Here is a 16,914-nt window from a genome sequence, read left to right as displayed (position 1 = left end):
CCCCCATCCATCATGAGGCCACCGCTGTTCAAGTTCAACACCGACCCGCCTGCTATGGAAGCAGACACCCTCTTCATCCCCACACCACCGCCTGCTGAGGTGGTGCGCCGCTCAAGCACAAGGGTGGCCAAGGTGGGCTTCCCGAAGGGCATGACCCAGCAGGAGAAGGCGCAAGCTAGGCTGGCTCAGCAGCTGGAGTTCATCGACAAGCCTTCTCAGTTCACGTCGCGCGTCAGGGAGCGCTACGTGGACAGGTTCAAGATGCCGCTGGGGCGTCTCACAACCAAGCTTGCCAAGGCAGCTGGAGTGCTTTCCCCGGCCCACATCAACTTGCCGGACAAAGATCTCCGCGCTACTGTTGGGGAGGATGGTAGCGCCGCCTGAGTGTCGTGGTTCTTGCTAGTCAGTTTGTTGGGTCTGTCAGTTTCTCATATTAGCTTTCCTAGAAAGCTTCGAGGGTGCCGTGTGGCGTAGCCGCCACACCGCTGTGGTTCTGTGTCCTTGTGTTCTTTTGGCGACCTCGCCGGACGCCCGTGTTTGTCACCGGCCGTACCATTTGCAATTCCAAACGCACGCCACTCCCTGTTCGAGCTGGCCTGCTTTCTGTGTTGATGTCATGTGTCCTGATGAGTAGCTGTACCATTTTCAACTAGAATGTGAGGGGCCTAAACGACCGCGCGCGGAGAGGAACTGTGCGATCACTCATTGATCAGACCCGTTGCTCTCTTGTATGTCTGCAGGAGACCAAGCGGGAGGTGTTTCCCCCCTGGAGGTTTCTGAAACTGTTGGGCCTCGTTTTGCCGGTCATGCCGTCCTCCCAGCAACAGGGACAAGGGGAGGCATCCTGCTCGCTTGGGACACCGATCTATTTCAGGTCTCAAACACCGATTATCTCCTCCTTCGCCATAACAATTACACTAAATCTGTTGGAAATATGCCCTAGAGGCAATAATAAAATGGTTATTATTATATTTCCGTGTCCATGATAATTGTCTATTGTTCATGCTATAATTGTGTTATCTAGAAATCGTAATACATGTGTGAATATATAGACCACAACATGTCCCTAGTAAGCCTCTAGTTGACTAGCTCGTTGATCAATAGATGGTTACGATTTCCTGACCATGGACATTGGATGTCATTGATAACGGGATCACATCATTAGGAGAATGATGTGATGGACAAGACCCAATCCTAAGCATAGCACAAGATCGTGTAGTTCGTTTGCTAGAGCTTTTCTAAATGTCAAGTATCATTTCCTTAGACCATGAGATTGTGCAACTCCCGGATACCGTAGGAGTGCTTTGGGTGTGCCAAACGTCACAACGTAACTGGGTGGCTATAGAGGTACACTACAGGTATCTCCGAAAGTGTCTGTTGGGTTGGCATAAATCGAGACTGGGATTTGTCACTCCGTATGACGGAGAGGTATCTCTGGGCCCACTCGGTAATGCATCATCATAATGAGCTCAGTGTGACTAAATAGTTGGTCACGGGATGATGTGTTACGGAACGAGTAAAGTGACTTGCTGGTAACGAGATTGAACAAGGTATTGGGATACCGACGATCAAATCTCAGGCAAGTAACGTACCGATTGACAAAGGGAATTGAATACGGGATTGATTGAATCCTTGACATCGTGGTTCATCCGATGAGATCATCATGGAACATGTGGGAGCCAACATGGGTATCCAGATCCCGCTATTGGTTATTGACCAGAGAGTCGTCTCGGTCATGTCTGCATGTCTCCCGAACCCATAGGGTCTACACACTTAAGGTTCGGTGACGCTAGGGTTGTAGAGATATTAGTATGAGGTAACCCGAAAGTTTTTCGGAGTCCCGGATGAGATCCAGGACGTCACGAGGAGTTCCGGAATGGTCCAGAGGTGAAGATTTATATATAGGAAGTCCAGTTTCGGCCATCGGGAAGGTTTCGGGGGTAATCGGTATTGTACCGGGACCACCGGAAGGGTCCTGGGGGTCCACCGGGTGGGGCCACCTATCTCGGAGGGTCCCATGGGCTGAAGTGGGAGGGGAACCAGCCCCTGGTGGGTTGGTGCGCCCCCCATGGGCCTCCCCTGCGCCTAGGGTTGGAAACCCTAGGGGTGGGGGGCGCCCCACTTAGCTTGGGGGGCAAGTCCCCCTTGGCCGCCGCCCCCACTTGGAGATCCCATCTCCTAGGGCCGGCGCCCCCCTAGGGGCCCTATATATATTGGGGGAAGGGAGGGCAGCCGCACCAAATTTCTGGCCCCTCCCTCTCCCCTCGTAACACCTCTCTCTCTCTCTCATTGGAGCTTGGCGAAGCCCTGCCGAGATCACCGCTGCTTCCACCACCACGCCATCGTGCTGCTGGATCTCCATCAACCTCTCCTTCCCCTTGATGGATCAAGAAGGAGGAGACATCTTCCCAACCGTACGTGTGTTGAACGCGGAGGTGTCGTCCGTTCGGCACTTGGTCATCGGTGATTTGGATCACGACGACTACGACTCCATCAACCCCGTTCTCTTGAACGCTTCCGCTCGCGATCTACAAGGGTATGTAGATGCACTCCCCTTTCCCTCGTTGCTAGATGAATCCATAGATTGATCTTGGTGATGCATAGAAAATTTTAAAATTCTGCTACATTCCCCAACAGTGGCATCATGAGCTAGGTCTATGCGTAGTTTCTATGCACGAGTAGAACACAAATTGTTGTGGGCATTGATTTTGTCAATTTACTTGCCGTTACTAGTCTTATTTTGATTCGGTGGCATCATGGGATGAAGCGGCCCGGACTGACCTTACACGTACGCTTACGTGAGACTGGTTCCACCGGCTGACATGCACTAGTTGCATAAGGTGGCTGGTGGGTGTCTATCTCTCCCACTTTAGTCGGATCGGATTCGATAGATGAAAAGGGTCCTTATGAAGGGTAAATAGAAATTGGCATATCACGCTGTGGTTTTGGCATAGGTAAGAAACGTTCTTGCTAGAAACCTATAGCAGCCACGTAAAAACTTGCAACAACAATTAGAGGATGTCTAACTTGTTTTTGCAGCATGTGCCATGTGATGTGATATGGCCAAAAGGATGTGATGAATGATATATGTGATGTATGAGATTGATCATGTTCTTGTAATAGGAATCACGACTTGCATGTCGATGAGTATGACAACCGGCAGGAGCCATAGGAGTTGTCTTAATTTATTTATGACCTGCGTGTCAACATAAACGTCATGTAATTACTTTACTTTATTGCTAAACTGTTAGCCATAGTAGTAGAAGTAATAGATGCCGAGACAACTTCATGAAGACACGATGATGGAGATCATGGTGTCATGCCGGTGACGATGATGATCATGGCGCCCCGAAGATGGAGATCAAAAGGAGCAAAATGATATTGGCCATATCATGTCACTATTTGATTGCATGTGATGTTTATCATGTTTTTGCTTCTTATTTGCTTAGAACGACGGTAGTAAATAAGATGATCCCTCACAATAATTTCAAGAAAGTGTTCCCCCTAACTGTGCACCGTTGCTAAGGTCCGTTGTTCCGAAGCACCACGTGATGACCGGGTGTGATAGGTTCTAACGTTCGCATACAATGGATGTAAGCCAGATTTACACACGCAATACACTTAGGTTGACTTGACGAGCCTAGCATGTACAGACATGGCCTCGGAACACGGAAGACCGAAAGGTCAAACATGAGTCATATAGAAGATACGATCAACATGAAGATGTTCACCGATGACGACTAGTCCGTCTCACGTGATGATCGGACATGACCTAGTTGAATTGGATCATGTATCACTTAGATGACTAGAGGGATGTCTATCTAAGTGGGAGTTCATTCAATAATTTGATTAGATGAACTTAATTATCATGAACTTAGTCTAAAATCTTTACAATATGTCTTGTAGATCAAATGGCCCAGGCTAATATTGTCCTCAACTTCAACGCGTTCCTAGAGAAAACCAAGCTGAAAGACGATGGTAGCAACAATACGTACTGGGTCCGGAACTTGAGGATCATCCTCATAGCTGCCAAGAAAGCATATGTCCTTGAACCACCGCTAGGTGAAGCACCACCCCCAACAAACCAAGACGTTATGAACGCTTGGCAGTCTCGTGTTGATGATTACTCCCTGGTTCAGTGCGGCATGCTTTACAGCTTAGAACCAGGGCTCCAGAAGCGTTTTGAGCAACACGGAGCATATGAGATGTTCCAAGAGCTGAAAATGGTTTTCCAAGCTCATGCCCGGGTTGAGAGATATGAAGTCTCCGACAAGTTCTACAGTTGTAAGATGGAGGAGAATAGTTCCGTCAGCGAGCACATACTCAAAATGTCTGGGTTGCACAACCGCTTGTCTCAGCTGGGAGTTAATCTCCCGGATGATGCGGTCGTTGACAGAATCCTTCAGTCGCTCCCACCTAGCTACAAGAGCTTTGTGATGAACTTCAATATGTAGGGGATGGAAAAGACCATTCCTGAGGTATATTCGATGCTGAAATCAGCGGAGCTGGAAATCAAAAAGGAACATCAAGTGTTGATGGTGAATAAAACCACTAAGTTCAAGAAAGGCAAGGGTAAAAAGAACTTCAAGAAGGACGGCAAGGGAGTTGCCACACCCGGTAAGCAAGCTGTCGGGAAGAAGCCAAAGAATGGACCCAAGCCCGAGACTGAGTGTTTTTATTACAAGGGAAGTGGTCACTGGAAGCGGAACTGCCCCAAGTACTTAGCGGACAAGAAGGCCGGCAACACCAAAGGTATATGTGATATACATGTTATTGATGTGTACCTTACTAGTACTCGTAGTAGCTCCTGGGTATTTGATACCGGTGCGGTTGCTCATATTTGTAACTCAAAATAGGAGCTGCGGAATAAGCGGAGACTGGCGAAGGACGAGGTGACGATGCGCGTCGGGAATGGTTCCAAAGTCGATGTGATCGCCGTCGGCACGCTACCTCTACATTTACCTACGGGATTAGTTTTAAACCTCAATAATTGTTATTTAGTGCCAGCTTTGAGCATGAACATTGTATCACGATCTTGTTTAATACGAGATGGCTACTCATTTAAATCCGAGAATAATGGTTGTTCTATTTATATGAGAGATATGTTTTATGGTCATGCCCCACTGGTCAATGGTTTATTCTTATTTAATCTCGAGCGTGATGTTACACATATTCATAGTGTGAATACCAAATGATATAAGGTTGATAATGATAGTCCCACATACTTGTGGCACTGCCGCCTTGGTCACATTGGTGTCAAACGCATGAAGAAACTCCATGCAGATGGAGTTTTGGAGTCTCTTGATTATGAATGGTTTGACACGTGCGAACCATGCCTCATGGGAAAAATGACCAAGACTCCGTTCTCCGGAACAATGGAGCGAGCAACCAACTTATTGGAAATCATACATACTGATGTGTGCGGTCCAATGAGTGTTGAGGCTCGCGGTGGCTATCGTTATGTTCTCACCCTCACTGATGACTTAAGTAGATATGGGTATGTCTACTTAATGAAACACAAGTCTGAGACCTTTGAAAAGTTCAAGGAATTTCAGAGTGAGGTTGAGAATCAACGTGACAGGAAAATCAAGTTCTTGCGATCAGATTGTGGGGGAGAATATTTGAGTCACGAATTTGGCACGCACTTAAGGAAATGTGGAATAGTTTCACAACTCACGCCGCCTAGAACACCTCAGTGTAATGGTGTGTCTGAACATCGTAATCGCACTCTATTGGATATGGCGCGATCTATGATGTATCTTACCGATCTACCGCTGTCACTTTGGGGCTATGCTTTAGAGACTGCCGCATTCACTTTAAATAGGGCTCCGTCGAAATCCGTTGAGACGACACCGTATGAATTATGGTTTGGGAAGAAACCTAAGCTATCGTTTCTAAAAGTTTGGGGGATGTGATGCTTATGTGAAGAAACTTCAACCTGAAAAGCTCGAACCCAAATCGAAAAAATGCGTCTTCATAGGATACCCTAAAGAAACTATTGGGTATACCTTCTACCTCAGATCCGAAGGCAAGATCTTTGTTGCCAAGAATGGATCCTTTCTAGAGAAAGAGTTTCTCTCGAAAGAAGTAAGTGGGAGGAAAGTAGAACTTGATGAAGTATTGCCTCTTGAACCGGAGAGTGGCGCAGCTCAAGAAAATGTTCCTGAGGTGCCTGCACCGACTAGAGAGGAAGTTAATGATGATGATCATGAAACTTCAGATCAAGTTGCTGCTGAACTTCGTAGGTCCACAAGGACACGTTCCGCACCAGAGTGGTACGGCAACCCTGTCCTGGAAATCATGTTGTTAGACAATGGTGAACCTTCGAACTATGAAGAAGAAATGGCGGGCCCAGATTCTGATAAATGGCTGAAAGCCATGAAATCCGAGATAGGATCCATGTATGAAAACGAAGTATGGACTTTGACTGACTTGCCTGATGATCGGCGAGCCATAGAAAATAAATGGATCTTTAAGAAGAAGACAGACGCGGATGGTAATGTGATCATCTATAAAGCTCGGCTTGTCGCTAAGGGTTATTGAAAAGTTCAAGGGGTTGACTACGATGAGACTTTCTCACCCGTAGCGAAGCTGAAGTCCGTCCGAATCATGTTAGCAATCGCCGCATTCTATGATTATGAGATATGGCAAATGGACGTCAAAACGGCATTCCTTAATGGTTTCCTTAAGGAAGAATTGTATATGATGCAGCCGGAAGGTTTTGTCGGTCCTAAGAATGCTGACAAGGTGTGCAAGCTCCAACGCTCAATCTATGGGCTGGTGCAAGCATCTCGGAGTTGGAATATTCGTTTTGATGAGATGATCAAAGCGTTTGGGTTTACACAGACTTATGGAGAAGCCTGCATTTACAAGAAAGTGAGTGGGAGCTCTGTAGCATTTCTCATATTGTATGTGGATGACATACTATTGATGGGGAATGATATAGAATTCTTGGAAATCATAAAGGCCTACTTGAACAAGTGTTTTTCAATGAAGGATCTTGGAGAAGCTGCTTACATATTAGGCATCAAGATCTATAGAGATAGATCGAGACGCCTCATTGGTCTTTCACAGAGTACGTACCTTGACAAGATATTGAAGAAGTTCAATGTGGATCAGTCAAAGAAGGGGTTCTTGCCTGTGTTACAAGGTACGAGATTGAGCACGGCTCAATGCCCGACCACGGCAGAAGATAGAGAAAAGATGAGTGTCCTCCCCTATGCCTCGGCCATAGGGTCTGTCATGTATGATATGCTGTGTACCAGACCTGATGTAAACCTTGCCGTACGTTTGGTAGGAAGGTACCAAAGTAATCCCGGCATGGAATACTGGACAGCGGTCAAGAACATCCTGAAGTACCTGAAAAGGACTAAGGATATGTTTCTCGTTTATGGAGGTGACGAAGAGCTCGTCGTAAAGGGTTACGTCGATGCTAGCTTCAACACAGATCTGGATGACTCCAAGTCACAAACCGGATACGTGCATATTTTGAATGGTGGGGCAGTCAGCTGGTGCAGTTGCAAGAAAAGCGTCATGGCGGGATCTACATGTGAAGCGGAGTACATGGCAGCCTCGGAGGCAGCACAAGAAGCAATTTGGGTGAAGGAGTTCATTACCGACCTAGGAGTTATTCCCAATGCATCGGGCCCGATGACTCTCTTCTGTGACAACACTGAAGCTATTGCCCTTGCCAAGGAGCCCAGGTTTCACAGGAAGACCAGGCATATCAAGCGTCGCTTCAACTCCATTCGTGAAAATGTTCAAAATGGAGACATAGATATTTGTAAAGTGCATACGGACCTGAATGTCGCAGATCCATTGACTAAACCTCTCCCTCGAGCAAAACATGATCAACACCAGAACTCTATGGGTGTTCGATTCATCACAATGTAACTAGATTATTGACTCTAGTGCAAGTGGGAGACTATTGGAAATATGCCCTAGAGGCAATAATAAAATGGTTATTATTATATTTCCTTGTCCATGATAATTGTCTATTGTTCATGCTATAATTGTGTTATCCGGAAATCGTAATACATGTGTGAATATATAGACCACAACATGTCCCTAGTAAGCCTCTAGTTGACTAGCTCGTTGATCAATAGATGGTTACAGTTTCCTGACCATGGACATTGGATGTCATTGATAACGGGATCACATCATTAGGAGAATGATGTGATGGACAAGGCCCAATCCTAAGCATAGCACAAGATTGTGTAGTTCGTTTGCTAGAGCTTTTCTAAGTGTCAAGTATCATTTCCTTAGACCATGAGATTGTGCAACTCTCGGATACCGTAGGAGTGCTTTGGGTGTGCCAAACGTCACAACGTAACTGGGTGGCTATAAAGGTACACTACAGGTATCTCCAAAAGTGTCTGTTGGGTTGGCATGAATTGAGACTGGGATTTGTCACTCCGTATGACGGAGAGGTATCTCTGGGCCCACTCGGTAATGCATCATCATAATGAGCTCAGTGTGACTAAATAGTTGGTCACAGGATGATGTGTTACGGAACGAGTAAAGTGACTTGCCGGTAACAAGATTGAACAAGGTATTGGGATACCGACGATCGAATCTCGGGCAAGTAACGTACCGATTGACAAAGGGAATTGAATACGGGATTGATTAAATCCTTGACATCATGGTTCATCCAATGAGATCATCGTGGAACATGTGGGAGCCAACATGGGTATCCAGATCCCGCTGTTGGTTATTGACTGGAGAGTCGTCTCGGTCATGTCTGCATGTCTCCCGAACCCGTAGGGTCTACACACTTAAGGTTCGGTGATGCTAGGGTTGTAGAGATATTAGTATGCGGTAACCCCAAAGTTGTTCGGAGTCCCGAATGAGATCCCGGACATCACGAGGAGTTCCGGAATGGTCCGGAGGTGAAGATTTATATATAGGAAGTCCAGTTTCGGCCATCAGGAAGGTTTCGGGGGTAATCGGTATTGTACCGGGACCACCGGAAGGGTCCCGGGGGTCCACCGGGTCGGGCCACCTACCCCAGAGGGTCCCATAGGCTGAAGTGGGAGGGGAACCAGCCCCTGGTGGGCTGGTGCACCCCCCATGGGCGTCCCCCTGCGCCTAGGGATGGAAACCCTAGGGGTGGGGGGCGCCCCACTTGGCTTGGGGGCAAGTCCCCCTTGGCCGCCGCCCCCCTTGGAGATCCCATCTCCTAGGGCCGGCGCCCCCCCTAGGGGCCCTACATATAGTGGGGGGGAGAGAGGGCAGCCGCACCAAGTCCCTGGCCCCTCCCTTTCCCCTCGTAACACCTCTCTCTCTCTCGTTGGAGCTTGGCGAAGCCCTGCCGAGATCACCGCTACTTCCACCACCATGCCGTCGTGCTGCTGGATCTCCATCAACCTCTTATTCCCCTTGTTGGATCAAGAAGGAGGAGACGTCTTCCCAACCGTACGTGTGTTGAATGCGGAGGTGCCGTCCGTTCGGCACTTGGTCATCGGTGATTTGGATCACAACAAGTATGACTCCATCAACCCCGTTCTCTTGAACGCTTCCGCTCGCGATCTACATGGGTATGTAGATGCACTCCCCTTTCCCTCGTTGCTAGATGACTCCATAGATTGATCTTGGTGATGCGTAGAAAATTTTAAAATTCTGCTACGTTCCGCAACAAAATCCTCGCATGGGTGATGCCCCATGATTGATCACCACGGTCTACGGGCCATGTGAGGATGATGCCAGTTTGCTCTTTTTAGCTGACTTGGCACGAATCCGTGCTTCCACCCCTGTGCCATGGATAATTATTGGAGATTTTAATCTCATCTATGAGGCGTGAGACAAGAACAACTCTAATCTAAATATCCGGATGATGAGACGCTTCTGTGATGCACTAAACAACAGCGAGCTCAAAGAGATCAAGTTATCTGGGCGCCGTTTCACCTGGTCCAATGAACAGGCCGACCCTACGCTGGTCCGGCTTGACAGAGCATTCTGTGATACGGATTGGGACCTGAGATTCTCCAATACCAGATTGCAACCGTTGACCACGGCTATGTCAGACCACTATCCGTTACTTCTGACCTGCGAAAGCACACCGCGAAGATCGCCGCGTTTCCGTTTTGAGGCTTTCTGGGCCCATATTGACGGGTTCAGAGATGTGATCACCTCTGCTTGGAATCAGCCATGCCCCCCGCTCAACGCCCTTGGGCGCCTCCACTATAAGCTCAAACGAACGGCGCGTGCCCTCAAGCTTTGGCAGAAAAATTGTATTGGAGACATGAGACTGCAGCTTCTTATGGCACAGGATACTCTTCTCCTTCTCGACGTCGCGCAAGAGTCCAGACCCTTGGAAGAGGATGAGATGCAGCTCCGGCGTGACCTTAAATCCAGGATCCTCGGACTGTGTGTGGTGGAGCGCATCAAGGCGCGACAGCGTGCTAGAGTAAAGTGGTTACGGTTTGGGGACGCTAATTCTAAGTTTTTCCACCTAAAATGCAACAGCCGGCGCCGTAAAAACTTCATAGCTCGGCTCAGCACGCCTACGGCCATCGCCACGGACCAGGCTCACAAGGAACAGGTGGCCAAGGAGTATTTCACAAGCTCGATTGGCGCACCGGCGGCAGCGGTAGCGGATTTTGACTGGGCAGGTCTGGATTTGCCGCGGCTGAACCTCACTGAACTTGAAGCCCTGTTCTCAGCGGACGAAATTTTGAATGCAATAAAAGACCTGCCGGGAGACCGTGCTCCTGGCCCGGACGGGTTTTCTGGATCCTTTTTCAAGGCATCTGCTGATATCATCATCTCTGATCTCCTGATCGCGTTCCAGCAACTATACCAACTTAACCCTCGTGGCCTGGACAGATTGAATGGGGCTCACGTTGTCTTAATTCCTAAAGTGGATGGAGCAAATGCACTGTCAGATTTTCGACCGATCAGTCTGCTGCACAGTGTTGCCAAGCTTTTTCTCAAGGTTTTGGCGATGCGCCTAGCTAAGCGCCTCCCGGAACTTGTCTCGCCAGGGCAGAGCGCATTTATCAAAGGACGTAGCATCCAGGATAACTTTCTGTTCGTTCAAGGATTGGCTCGTCACTTCCACCGGACTAAACGCCCTATACTTTTTCTGAAGCTAGATATTGCCAAAGCTTTTGATATGCTGGCCTGGCCCTATCTGCTTAACATGTTGAGGGCACGGGGTTTTGGTGAAAGGTGGTGTGAATGGATCGCTATGATCATATCCTCTGCATCCTCGCGAGTGATCATCAACAGAAGCGTTGGAAGCCCAATTCAACATGCCAAAGGAGTTCGTCAGGGTGAACCCATCTCTCCGTTCCTATTCATCCTGGCCATGGAGCCTTTGCAACGCCTCATCGATAAGGCGGTTGAAAACAACCTGCTGTCGCGGCTACGAGGTAGGATTCCACCGGTGCGAGTCTCCTTATATGCTGACGACGTGGCCCTCTTCATCAACCCTGTAAGGCATGAACTGGTGGTACTCAAATCCATTCTCTCCGCTTTCGGTGACGTGACGGGACTGCGGGTAAACTTTGCGAAGAGCTCCGTGATACCCATCAGGTGCGATGGACTTGATCTGCAGAACATCGTCGCCCCTTTCGGCGCCCGTGTCGCTGCCATGCCAACCCGGTTCCTGGGATTACCACTCTCCCTCAGGAAGCTGCGCAAGATTGATTATCAGCCGTTGTTGGACAAAATCCGGGCGCGCCTGGCTTGCTGGAAGGCTCGCCTCCTAACAACAGCAGGTCGACTCGTACTTATCAACGTCGTTCTCTCTTCCATGACAGTCTACTGGCTTGTTATGTTTGAACTGCCAGCCTGGGCTCGTCGGGAAATCGATAAGTTGCGTCGGGCATGGCTATGGCGTGGCGATGAGAGTTGTCATGGTGGTCACTGTAAAGTGGCATGGCGCCGGATCTGCAGACCGAAGAATCTTGGAGGGCTTGGTATCGTGGACCTGCGACAGTTTGGCATTGCGCTACGGCTGCGATGGCTCTGGTTTGCAAGGACCGCCCCCTCTCGACCTTGGGTGGGACTACCAACGCCATGCTCCATGACCGACCACCAGCTGTTCGCCATGGCAACTCGTTGCCAGCTTGGTAATGGGCGAACGGCGTGCTTCTGGCTTGATGCTTGGTTGGAAGGGCAAGCCCCATGCCTCATTGCATCCGACATCTTCAACATTACTGCCTGCAAGCGTCGGACGGTGGCTTCTGCCCTCACTGACGGCCGTTGGGTACGTGACCTGCAAGGACGTATCACGGCTGACACCCTTCCATCCTTTGTCGCGCTCTGGACAAAGGTAGTTGCCGTGGCACCCCTTGTTGCGACCGAGACCGACTCCTTCGAATGGCGCTTTTCGGCAAATGGATGCTACTCCGCGCACTCGGCATACACGCTGCAGTTCACGGGATCTGCGGCTTACGGAGCGATGTCCACGATTTGGAGAGCTTGGGCGCCGGCGAAGCACAAGTTTTTTGCCTGGCTTCTTGCGCAGAATAGGATCATGACTGCCGATAGACTGCTGGCTAGGCAATGGCCAAACTCTTATTTCTGCCCACTATGTCGGCGGAACCTTGAGACAGCTGAGCATCTCATGTTGCAATGTCCTTGGACGGTCAGCCTCTGGGACCAGGCAGCTGAAAAATTCCAGTTACCGGCTCTCTCGGCTTCGTCCTGGCGTGGGAATGGCACCATGGAAGTTTGGCTCAGTGAGCTGTCCGCCGTCCCGGCGACGGCGAAGAAGGCGCGCTCCTTGGTGCTGCTGCTGATCTGGGAAATTTGGCGGGAGCGAAATGATCGCATCTTCCGGAACGTAGAGCACTCACCTGCATCGGTCCTTTTCAGAGCGGACGAAGAAAGGATCTCCTGGGCGCTGGCGGGAGGCCGGCACTTGATGATGCGAGAGTAGCTGTCCTGCCTTTTGGCGTTTTTTTCCCTTCCTTTCTTCTTCTTCCTTGTTGGGTGATTTCTTCTCCTACTATGTACAGTTGGCGTTTCCCTCGCCGTTCTTCTAAATGAAATGCGTAGCTCTCCTGCGTCCTTTCAAAAAAAAAGTCTTCCAACTCATCCAGTGTGCCATGTAAGTATTCACTAACAAATTTTTTCAGCCATGTGAAAACGACATCAACATGCCTATTTCATTGTTAATAGACATATCTATTACTCCCTCCGTTCGGAATTACCTGTCTCGAAAATGGATGTATCTAGAACTAAAATACGTCTAGATACATCCATTTCTTCGACAAGTAATTCCGAACGGAGGGAGTACATTGGATATTATTTAATTTGTTTAGTTTTCTAAAGGCTATTGAGGTGCATTAGTTTAATTGTTGCAACTGATATGGTCAACCGTACAAGCATAGCTTTTGTTCACACATAATACAAGTATGAAACATTTCTACATTTAAACAGAGTAGCACTTGATTTACAACATTTTCTTCCTACATAATTCATTCAAAATTAATCTTAGAACTACATAATCCATTCAAAATTAATCTTACAATTTCCGCTGCAAGGCGTGGGGAAATCACTTAGTTTGGACAATGTTACTGTGTATTTGAAAACGTGTTCAAAACATGTATTTTTTTAATTGTACACCCTGTATTTGAAAAATGTCCAACGTGTATCAGAAAAATGGTTCACGTGTGCTCTAAAAATGTGCATTATGTACCGAGGAAAAAATAGACATGTTAAAAAAAAGGGTAAAACCAACAAAAAAATGAAGAAAACCAAGAAAGAAACAAAAGATAACTAAATTATAACTAAGAAAGAAAGAAAAAACTAATGGGAAAACAAAGACAATCAAAGAAGAATGAAGAAAGAAAATGACAGACCAAAAAAACATAAATAAAACCGAAGGGAAAAGCAAAAGAAAATGAAAAGGAAAAGAAACCTGAGAAAACAGAGCAGAGCGAACGTACAACGCACTGCGAACAAACCGCGCTAATGGACTGGTGAAAGTGCATTCACTACAGCACGGTAGGAATTGGGAGGCATTCAGAAACGCCTTTAAAAGCTCAGAAAATGCCTCCGATTGTCTAAGGAGGCGTTTCCGAAAAATGCTACAGATACTCGCGAAGGGAAAGATGTATCCCGGCGATTGCGGAAAACGCCTCATATGGTCTGATCTTTTGAGGCGATCGTCGAGAACGCCTCCACACTGTTGGAAGGTGATTTTAAGAAATGCCTCTGAAGCTTCGCCCAGCCCAGCCGTTCAAAATTAAAGAGCCCCGACCCAAGCCCACTAGGACCGGACTGTTTTGCTGCTTGCTGTGCTTGGCACGCTGTCGACTCTCACACGGAAGGATCATCAAGTAGCTACGTGAATCTCACCACAAATCGTGTTTTACTTCTGTTAGAATATTATTAGTACGTGAAAAAGCAACTTTAGTCTCCATCTCCATATCTGGTTTATTTGTAAGCTTTACAGGGTATGCCTTATATGCCTCGTTTGCGCAAGCCTCTCATCCTTAAACGGTTAGGCCAAAATCCCACAATGTAGCTTCCAAAAAGGTTTTTCCTGAGTTAATTATCTTAATTTTATTAACCCGGGCGACTCTTTGTTATTGCTTTAAATTTGTAGTGGCAACCCTGGCACAGGTAGTTCTCCTCGTGCATTACTCATAAATTGCTAACAGAGTCAATCTTTTTTAACATAACAAAGGGAGTTGTAGTCGCATGTAAAAGGGTCAAGGCAGTCGAGAAGCTTATGCACAGACAACTTCTTCAAGTTGCTTGTCTTCATGGCGATCGCGGCGAAGGCCCAACAGGAACCGCACCACTACTATCGCCGTGAAGGGCCAACAGGAACCGCATTGGCCCTGCTTCTGGACACCTGTCACAACCCCCTTTTGCTCCAGTCAACCTATGTTGTGAGGTCTTTAGTGGCGATCACGAAATGACTGAACCCTGGGAGTGTTCGCCCTCCTAGCAAGGGACGGAGTCAAGAATCTTATACAAAGGGGGCAATGAAAAAATTAAGACGTTGAAGGGGCCAAACATATACATTTCTAACATTTTAAGATAAATATGTAGGGGTGCTTTTAGAAAAAAAACAATTAACCATGGGGGCGGGTGGCATGCCCCCCCCCCCCACACACACACACACTCCCACCCCTAGCTCTGCCAGCATGGTGACTAGTTGGACTTGACATGCCCTTCATGAAGGCGGTTGCGTCGTTAAAAGGAACTCAGTCGTATTCATCGATTGAAATTGCAAGGTACAATAATCACCGTCAAAGTCGCACCCGATTTGGTAGCCTTGGCACATGTAGTTCTCCTCTTGCATTACTCTGAATTTGCTAATGAAGTCAATGAGTTTAATATACCTGATAGAGTTGCAGTTGTCGTGGTTCTAAGTCTAACAGTGATGTAGGGGGGTAAGTATGGAGAGGCAAGATCTTAGCTATGGAGAAGTTATAAGCACGCGATGTATACGAGTTCAGGCCCTTCTCGGAGGAAGTAATAGCCCTACGTCTCGGAGCCCGGAGGCGGTCGACTGGATTATGCGTGTATGAATTACAAGGGTGCGAACCCTTTACATTGAGGAGGGGGGTGGCTTATATAGAGTTCGCCGGACCCCTCCGGCCCTCAGTTGTGTAGGGTTTTAAATACATTAAGGTCGGGCGTTACTGGTAACGCCTCTAATAAAGTGCTATGATGACCATAAAGGCTACTTAATAACCGACCGTTAGCATGCGGAGTGCCTCTAGGTCTCCTGACCGTCGAGTGGTTTGGTCTTGGTCGAGTGATTGCTTCTTGGTCGAGTGTCTTCAAGTCTGTCGAGTGGAACACCTCCAAGTCGATTGAGAGATGATTTCTTCTAGAGATGTCCTTGGGTAGGGCAGTTGGGACAGGACCATGACCCTACCCTAGGTACATGGCTTCATCATTAGCCCCCGAATGGATCGAGGTTTGAGTGGGGAAGGGGTTGAGAATTTCTCCGACTCACTTTTCATGCCACGAGCATATCTGGTTTCGGATCAATGAACCTGAGTGATGACAGCAACTTCCTTTTCGGTCGCCTTGATCCATTCTTAATTTTTGTCGAGTGAGTTTCTTTACTTGAAAGGCTCCGAGTGATGGTGTAGAGGAGATCTTCAGTCTGACAAGTTGTTCTGCTGCCCACAGATTTCGCGGGATCCGAATTTTGGGAAGCGCGCGGGACGGGGGAGGCCGCAGTAATCGGATGGGATAGGGCGGAGCCGCCTCGATCCCCGCGCCACCTTTTTCGCCACGTATCGCGTGCGCGATTGTTACGGGATTCGACAGGGCCGCCCGGGCCTACCAGTCAGCCACTCGGAAGAGGCCTCATATAAGGCGTAGGACCGGAGTCTCTTAAACAGTGCGTCCCCATTATCTCTTCTTCTCTTCTCGCTCCCTCGCCGCGCTCGCTCTCGCCCCCGCGCCACCGCTCCGTACGCGTCTCGCCGGCGACGATGGGGAAGGAGAAGATGGCGGCTCTAGAGCGGGCAAAGAAGGCGACGGCGAGGTCGAAGGGGAAGGCGACCAGTCGGGGCGGATCCTCCTCGCGAACCGGCCTGCCGAAGGGCTGGATCCAGGATGACTGGATCCGCTCAACGATCACGCAAGAAGACCTCAACGACCTGGCCGAAGGAGGGCTGATCCCCTACGAATCGGCGTGGCTTCCGGGGAAGGAGTCCGAGCCGCAACCTCGGGAGGGTGAGCGCGTTCTCCTTGCCACCCACGTCGACCGTGGATTTTCCTTGCCTCCTTACCCTTTCTTTCGGGGGTTTCTGAACTTCTTTGAGGCACAACTTCACCACTTCACTCCCAACACGATCGTTTATCTCGCCGCCTTTGTTTCTTTGTGTGAGAATTTCCTGGGTTGTCGGCCTCACTGGGGCCTTTTCAAGCACATTTTCACTTGTCGCTCCCAGACGGTGAAAAAGGCTAATCCGAGTGACGAGAGGACCC

The sequence above is a fragment of the Triticum dicoccoides genome, chromosome 2A (assembly GCF_002162155.2).
Source record: "Triticum dicoccoides isolate Atlit2015 ecotype Zavitan chromosome 2A, WEW_v2.0, whole genome shotgun sequence".
Taxonomy (NCBI): Eukaryota; Viridiplantae; Streptophyta; class Magnoliopsida; order Poales; family Poaceae; genus Triticum; species Triticum dicoccoides.
This window is presented reverse-complemented; position numbering follows the sequence as displayed.